Raw genomic sequence first — 8724 nt, forward strand, 5'->3', positions numbered from 1 at the left:
CTATATTGAGTAACTGTACATCGCTTTGAGCCCACTGGGGAAAGCGATTAATAAATGGAAAGTATTATTATTATTATTATTATTATTATTATTAGTTGTGAACTTCAGCCTCTCCCCTTCTCTTCCAGAGGCAGAAGATTATACACTATAGTTGGGGTCCCCAACCTTGTTTAGCATGTGAATGCTTTTGGCATTAAAAGGACAATGGATACCACCACAGTATGGCTGCCATGGAATCTGGGGCAAGTCACAAAATATTGGGAGGTTCCAAGCCAGGAGTCCTCCTATGGTAGAGGCAGCTGCTTCTGATTGGGCACTCTGTGCAGATGCAAAGGTGATGCTTCCTGTGACCTCTGAACCACCTCAAGAGTATTTGAATTATACCCCTAAAACTCTAGAAGCATGCAAACATGCACCAGAAAACTAATCAGTGGATACTGTGGTGTTCTGGGGCCATGTCGGGGATCACTGGATCACTTTTGCTGTATCTGCGGATCTTCTAGGCAGATTGAAATATGGAGGAACCTGGTTCCTAGCTAGAAATTTCAATGCTCTCTCTCTCTTTTTAATGAAAGTGCCTCAGAGTTCATCTTACTTACAAGTCTCATCTCCTTCCTAGGCAAGATTCCCCCAAAGGCAGGATCTTCTTTTTCTTCTACTCAGCAGCCAAGATTGGAAGTCTACTCTGGCCCAGTGGATATTCCTCATCCGCAGTCCTGGCACCACCCCATCACACGCAAAGCTACTGAGATGGCAGATTATACTTTTGTAGATAAGCTGATTGGGTCATTTGAGTCTCCCTCTGGTGAGGAGGAGCTATGCTGATGAAAGAAGGAGGTGATTTTCTCCTCAATATGGTCCTCTCCAACTTGTGTGGCTGTTAGTCCATGTAGGTTGTGCAGTCCTAGGAATCAGCTTTCCAGGGGTTGGAAAGGACTGCTGGGGGAAGGGAAGGATCCACAGTCCTTGCACCCATGGATTACAGGATCCAGCCAGAGGAGTGCTTACAGTCTGCCTTTCTCACACGTGACATTTTGACATGCCTGTGATTGCTTGCAACCTCCTGGTTGTTGTCTGGCATCTCTAGAGAGTACGGTAGTGACAGTGGCATTGGAGGCTGTAGGAAAGGTGCTCTGGCTGTGTATTGAAAGTGGGCTGAATGCCCTGACCTGGATAGCCCAGGCAAGCTTGATCTCGTCAGATCTCGAAAACTAAGCAGGGCCGACCCTGGCAAGTATTTGGATAGGAGACCTCCAGAGAATATCAGAGCTGGGAGGCCAGAGGCAAACCACTTCTCTGGATGTCCTCCATGCCCCAGAAGGAGTCACCAGAGATTGCCATGACTTCCAGGCACAGGCACACACACACACAAAATGTGAAAATACAAAAAAAGGGAAAGCAGGCTGAACTACTGGGGCTCAGATCCAGAGAGGTCCTGTTTTCCCACTCCTGGTCTGTTCTTCCCTGGTGTTAGCCTGATTGCTCTGATATTATTATTATAATGGGGAATTTGCAATATTATAGAATGGCAATAGGCAATAAGGGATCACACCAGTATATACAGAGGTCCTGCTTCTTCCAGGAGGTACCAGTAACAGACATGGAGACTGGAGTCAGTATAAAAATGATGTCTTTTACTGGAGAAACTTCACATTCAAACGATACACAAACGCACACACAATTACACAGCTTCTAGGAAAAATAGAGAGAGATGGATAGCACATTCGCATTAGCAGGATATCGTTGGTGGGCAATACTTTACCTGTCCGAAGAGATGAAGCTTCCAAATGGAAAAATAAGGGAACTATAAGAAAATGGGGATTTAAGCTAGGGAAATGGGAATCATGTGTCTGAACCAGCAGACACACGTGGAAAGACTCTGGCTGCAGTCTAAGAGCCTTGGGGTAGGGTGGATGGCAAGGTAGCCAAAGATAAGAGTCAGTGAATATAGAGGTTGTAGAGGGGGTGTAGAGAGAGAGTGACCACATGGCTGGGTGTCCCTTTTAAGAGGGGGCCCTGGGGGGTTGGGCCATCACATTGGGTCACCATGCAGTACAGTCCCTTAAGCATATGTTTGCACAGTCCATTTTATCACTTAGGACTTATACCGTCCATAAGAGCACATTAAGTGCCTTGCATGGCAACACTGGCTGGCATTGCTGGCTTGGCCAGACTATGTGAGTCTGTGTCAATGGATTGTTTTTGTCTTCCTGGAGGCACAGTAAGCCTGCTGGGCTACAATTGTGTGCTCCCCATCCCCGTTTGTGTATATATATTCTGCTTCCAGCCTAGGATATGCTGGACTTGCGTCTTTGGCAATTCCATCCCCAGGATCATAAAGTACTTTGGGGATGATGTGGAAGACAAGTAATAAGACTACACTTGTACTCATAGCCTTATCATTCATTCCATCCCTAGTACTTCTACCAAAAATGATTGCCTGACTAGAAGGGTAGAGACTCAGTGTTTTATAGGTTTAGAAGATAGGAGGACTAGGAGCTGGGAGGCCCAGGTTCAAATCTCCACTCACCATGAAACTCGTTGGGAGACCTTGGGCCAGGCATGCTCTCTCAGTCTAACTTACCTCACAAGATTTCTGTGAGGATAAAATGGAGGAAGGGGAAGAACTCTGTATGCTGCCCGGGGCTCCTTAGAGGAAGGCATGATAAAACAGACTAAATAATAACTAAAATAAAAGGCATGTCTCCTGGCCCTAATGCAAGTGGTTTTCATGGCAACATGTAGCAGGAGGTTTGATGGAGCAGAGAGACGGATTCCCTGGGGCAGGAAAGTGGGCAGGAGAGCAGAACAACTGGGACCACAGTGACCAAGAGGGTGTAAGTGCAGTGGTGGGACATGCAGTATGCTTTGAGTGGCCATAGGGCATGATTCCAGTGGCAAGGGTAGGTGCCTTCATGCTGGAGTCTGAATGGAGGTACACTGCTGCTGAGGAGAGAGCAGATGCCATGACCTTTCTTGGAGCCAAGATAGTGGGGCTAGCTGGCCTCCAGGCTGATCCAGTCGCCTGTGCGTAGGAAGACAAGAGTCTGAGCATGAAGGCAGACGGCGAGGATGACAGGAAGCTGCCAACTCCCCCTACCCTGCCTCCGAGCACACAGAATGCTGACATCCCCTTTTTGTTCAGGCTGACAGCAAGCACCTGGCATGCTGCGTGCAATATTGCTGCTGCTGCGGCTGCTGTTCGCCCCTGCCCCTCCTTTGCCCACGCACCCACACATGCACACACTCTTCCCTGCAGGTTTAAATAAATGCAAACATATGCTACTATTAATGGGGGAATCACTCCTGTAAACACGAGTTCCTTTTTATTCACGGCTTCCTCTCGCCTTGCCTGCCAACTCCATGGGGAAAAGAGAGGTCAAGTAGGGACTATTCTCATCCTTTTATTTAAACCCTCCCTCCTCCTCCTCCTCCGGCTGAGAACGGGCGAGAGGAAAAATGAATTAAGCTAATTGGTGCGAGGGGGAGCTGGGACAATGGCTGGCAAGTCCTTCTGGGGATTCTCTGGTGATCAGGGGCTGTGAGTCAGCCACACAGGACTTCAGTCCCATTTCACTGTCTTGGATTGATCCCTGTATTGTCTTCAGGGCCAGAGAGACAAAAAGCACACACGGCTGGACTGGAAGGTCGCCTGCACAAGCACCATTGAAATGAATGGGAGCAGCGGTGTGAGTGTACCGCCCCCCCCGCTACTGAGCTGGAGTGTGTGTGTGTGTGCGTGTGCGTGCGTGCAGTAGCAATGGCTCCCCATCTTCCAACTGATGAGATTACCAAAAACATTTTACCGCTGTCTGAAGCCATATTCTAGAAAAGCATCCACTGCCTCTGTATCCCAGCTGCAGGATCTTCCCAACCCACTGCAGGAAGTACAGAGAGGAAATTCAAAACAAAGACTCACAATTTCTGTTGACCATCATCTACTGAAATGCTAGAGCTTGGTGTTTTTTTTAAGCACTAGAATGAATATTCCAGGGCTATTATGATGAAGGGAAATGCCAAGAATTAATCTAGTTACCAATATGCTCAAATTAAATCAAATGCCAGAAAATGCTACCTGGCATGCCCAGGTGTGAATGTGCCAAGCCAAAAATACTGCTGGCACCTTGACTGTTCAGCCAGAAGTTTCCTGATGCCTGCTTGTTAATCACAATTAATGTTGCCAGTGATCACCAAAACCAGCCATAGTATAGAAAAGTGTGTCCCGGGGTCCATCCCTGAGGACTATTGGTGGGCCTTTAATAGTCTGGAAAGGGTCCAGGCTCCTCTTTCGCACGGGGCATCCACCAAGACTCAGAGTGCTAATGAGAGTCAATGGCTTCATCAACCCATATCAATATGGCAGTTTATGTCCAGACCTAGCATGTCCCACTCACTGCCATCATTGTGAAGGGAATGGGGAGTTTCCTCATTGCAGCAGTGGTGGCGGCAGCCAGGGGAGATAAGTGGTGTGCTGATGGAGGTCAATTATATCATTGGTCTGCATTGGTGTGCCAGTGAGTCTCAGCCTCTGGACATAATACACATTATGCTTTTTAATGAGTGGGGTTTGGATTCTCCAGACCCGACTCACTTTCCCTGCTGCTCCACAACAGAATGGCAAGGGCCCAGGTTGGCTCGGGACTACAGTGTGGAGGGCAGGAGGGACGAGAGCCAGTTTGGTGTAGTGGTTAAGTGTGCAGACTCTAATCTGGGAGAACCGGGTTTGATTCCCCACTCCTCCACTTGCACCTGCTGATGTGACCTTGGGCAAGCCATAGCTCTGATAAGAGCTGTTCCTGAAAAAGAGCAGTTTGTGTCAGAGTTCTCTCAGCCCCACCCACCTCACAGGGTGTCTGTTGTGAGGAGGGGAAGGGAAAGGAGTTTGTACGCCGCTCTGAGACTCCAAGTGAAGGGCGGGGTATAAATCCAATCTCCTCCTCCTCCTCCACGTCTGCCACCCACAAACCATTTCCCCAAACTGAAATTACCTCAGGAAGAATGTTATTTGTCCCATTTTGCTGCTGCTTGCGCATCCCCACAGGACATTTCATCTGAGAAGACTGGATGAGGCAGCCTCCTGCTCTGAACTCTGGCCCCCAGACAGGGCAGGCTGGCACAAAGTGATGCTGCAACGTCGTTCCCAGCTTTGTATCCGAAAGTGACATCCCTGTGTACTGCAACACTCTATTTAACCATAAAGTTATAGGAAATCCTAGAGAGTTGCATGGTGTGGTAGCATCACTTTTGGAAGTGAGGTTTTGCAGGATTGCATGATGCAGTGTTGTGTGACACACAGCTATATGCTGGGACAGTAACCCTAGGGGAGGTAGGAGTAAGGCTGCCAGCTTCCAGGTGGCACCGGAAGATCTCCCATTATTACAGCTGATCTCCAGATGACCAAGATCAGTTCCCCTGGAGAAAAGGGCTGCTGTGGAGGGTGGACTCTATGGCACTAGACACTGCTGGGATCCCTCCCCTCCCCTCCCCTCCCCTCCCCAAACCCCACCCTCCCTGACTGCAGGGAAAGTCTGATCTGGGAACCAGGCTGTTTAAAAAAGCAATGTGTAGTTTGACCCCAGTGAGAAATTGTCCACCTTTGCTACACTACCTTTGTCTGACCACTACCCATCTATGTGTGCTCCACATATACTGAATTCCTGAGATTCCCTTCCAACTGACCTTCCAAAATTTGGTTTAAACATAAGGCAGAAATGTCTGTGTACATATAAAAATAATCAGAATTGTAGCACTAGATGTACTCTTTTCAATAATATCTTTTTAAAATGTCAGAAAAATATTATACTGAGAATTTTGTTTTTTAATGTTATAAAGATTAACATCCTATTTCTGAAGAGTTAGAATAATAAAAGGTGGGATCTCTTCTGGCTGGGTAGAGAGCTACATGTTTAACCATCTTGAGTTAGGTGGATTATGGTGGAGATCCCCTTCCTCAAGCAGGAAGAGTTGTATCCAAATTTAAAGATATTGTATCCTACTTGTATCCTAATTTAAAGATATTTTATTCCAATTTACCTGAAAATTGGGAGCCACCATGATGTAGTAGTTAAGAGCAACGGACTCTAATCTGGAGAACCAGGTTCGGTTCCGCACTCCTCCACATGAAGTCAGCTGGGTGACCTTGGGTCAGTCACAGCTCTTTTAGCTCAAAAAATAAGTCTCCCTCACCACTTTAGTGGTGCATAATGCTAAAAGAACTTAAGGCTGCCAGACAATCTTCAGATCTCCTGGCTATACTACACACATTGCCATATGATACTAATAATTATTATTACCTGAACATTATAAAGGACATAAATCTAATTTCATTTATGGCTCAACCAGATTTCTAAACTCATAATCCTTGCATGGTAGCTAACTTATTTTAACAGTTCCTCATAAATCTTATTGTGAATGTTAAAGAGATCATGTTTATATGCCTGAGCCTTGGTAGGCACAGGGGAGGGGCAGAGAAAGAGATACAAGAAAGTCACAGCCTCAGGGAATCCCACCATGGCCTTATCCTGACGTGTGGTACCTCCAGGCTTATATGCCCACAGAAAATCTGGAAGAGACCCCCACCGCAGAGCTGACTGGGGTTGAAGTCTGGATATGAAAGGAAAGAGGAATGCTAAGTTCTGAACATTCTTCCTCTAGTTTTGGTCCTAGGCTCAGGACCTCTTTTTAAAGCTATTCCATTAAATAAAATACATCTGTCTTGTGTAATGTTATTGTGGCAGAAGAAAGAGGGAGTCCCCAGAAGAGGAATTGCCCACAACACAGAGAGTTTCACATCTGGGTACAGATGTACCCCCATCTGGGTACACATGAGGTGAACTTGAAAAAGAGTATGCAGTCACCTTCAACTTAAAAACCCACAGCAAACATGATACTTTATTTCTCTCCATGCTCTACCTTCTATCAGACCTAAAAATGGTCAATGTGCAGTCAACACTAACCTCAATTCACCATTTGAAGAGTACTCTTTTAAATACTTGGAAAATGTTTTTGATTGGATACACTGGACTATATCCCATCATAGTCCAAAGATTTGGGAGTTTGTTAAGTCTCACAGGATGGCAATTTCTACTGATTCCACCTTACACTGCAGACTCCCCACTATGTAGCTTATGAGGGTCCACTGACCCCCCAGGAAGAAAACTGGGAGGGGGGTCTCAGTGAGCTACAGTGGGAGCAGGGATCACAGGAAATCGCCATCGCTTTTATGGAAACTTAAGTGTACTTAAGTTTTCTTACCTGCGTGGTTGGATATAGGTTAGTAGTGCTTGTTACCACAAGAAAAGTATGTCTGCAAGGTCAGATGCTGACCAAATGATTGGAAATTAAGTTATGTTCTATCAGGAGAAAAGAAGATTCTGCTGTGCTTGTATTCCTTCCAACAAATAACACCTGTTTCCCTTCTAAGTAGGTTTGAAGCATCTCTGAGTCAAATGAAAATATGGAATAATATTTCAAACAAATGTTAATGAGAAAAAATTCACCTGGCTCTTGTTGAAATAAATTCCAAGCACTAAAAGAGGTGATTAGAAACCAAGGAGGTGATTTGACACAGGGAAATGAGAAATGGCATGAGAAGCCTGGATGGCGATCTTTGATATAAACCCCTTTACAAGATAAACACTGATCAAACTGCAGCCCAATCAATGGGTTAACTCTGAAGTGAGTCCCACTGATTTCAGCAGCATTTCTTCCTAAGTACATAGGATTGCAGCATTAAACTAGAAGTAGCAGTGTGAACTGCAGCAGTGTGAAGTTATAAACATGGGGAACTGGTTGCTGAACTAAAAAATCAGTAGCTGTTGATACATTTGCCTTATGTAAATCTGTGTTATCTTTTATTGAACTCAGTTATACAGTTAGCTATGGCATCATCCTGTGGAAGGGAACTGGTGCTGAGTTTTAAAGATATGAACACATTAAGTTTACTAGTTACTTTTCTGTGCCAGTAAATGTGAAGCAAATTTTCCCAATTCATTTTTTCTCAGCCAAATCAAAAGAGAAGGAACCTTGCTGTCATATTAATTCTTAGCTGCTCCCCATTTTGTGCCTTTTAAAAACAGAATGCTGAGGTGGAAAAGATTATCTAATTAATCAGTTAATTAATCCCACATTTTCTACTCAGCAAAGAGCAGGTATGTGTAAGCCAAGTATATGTCACTATAGCAGCTGCCAGAAGCCACAAACAGAGGCCACAGGGAAGGGGAGGCCTCTTTCACAAACGCTTCATGCCATTGGCAGGTTTCATAAGAATGTAACAAAAGCCTCCATTGGATCAGACTGACAGTCCATCCACTCCAGCATCCAGTCCACCACAGCAGCTAGTGAAGGCAACAGCCTTTCCTCACTATGGGTGCGTTCAGACGTGGCGTTTCAGCCGGCATAAACTGCATCGGTGTAGTTTATGCCGGCTGAAACGCGATCACACTTACCTCCTGTCTGCGGAGCCCATCGCTGTATGCCCGTTCAGACACAGCAGGCGTCGGCAGTTTGTTTGTTTTTTAAAACTCAGTTTGTGCATGCGCATAGGCAGCCATCCGCAGAATGGCGATCTTCATGCATGCGCAAAACACCCCGTCCAGAAAAGCATGCCCTGAAGAGAGGACTTACCTTTAAAGTTTAAAGAGCAAACTGGCCTCACTGAGTTCCTGGACTCCTCTAAAACCTTAAACTAAGGACCTTTTTCTTTTTTTAAAAAACGAATGCCGA

The sequence above is a fragment of the Gekko japonicus genome, unplaced genomic scaffold (assembly GCF_001447785.1).
Source record: "Gekko japonicus isolate JY-2015 unplaced genomic scaffold, Gekko_japonicus_V1.1 scaffold1568, whole genome shotgun sequence".
Classification (NCBI taxonomy): domain Eukaryota; kingdom Metazoa; phylum Chordata; class Lepidosauria; order Squamata; family Gekkonidae; genus Gekko; species Gekko japonicus.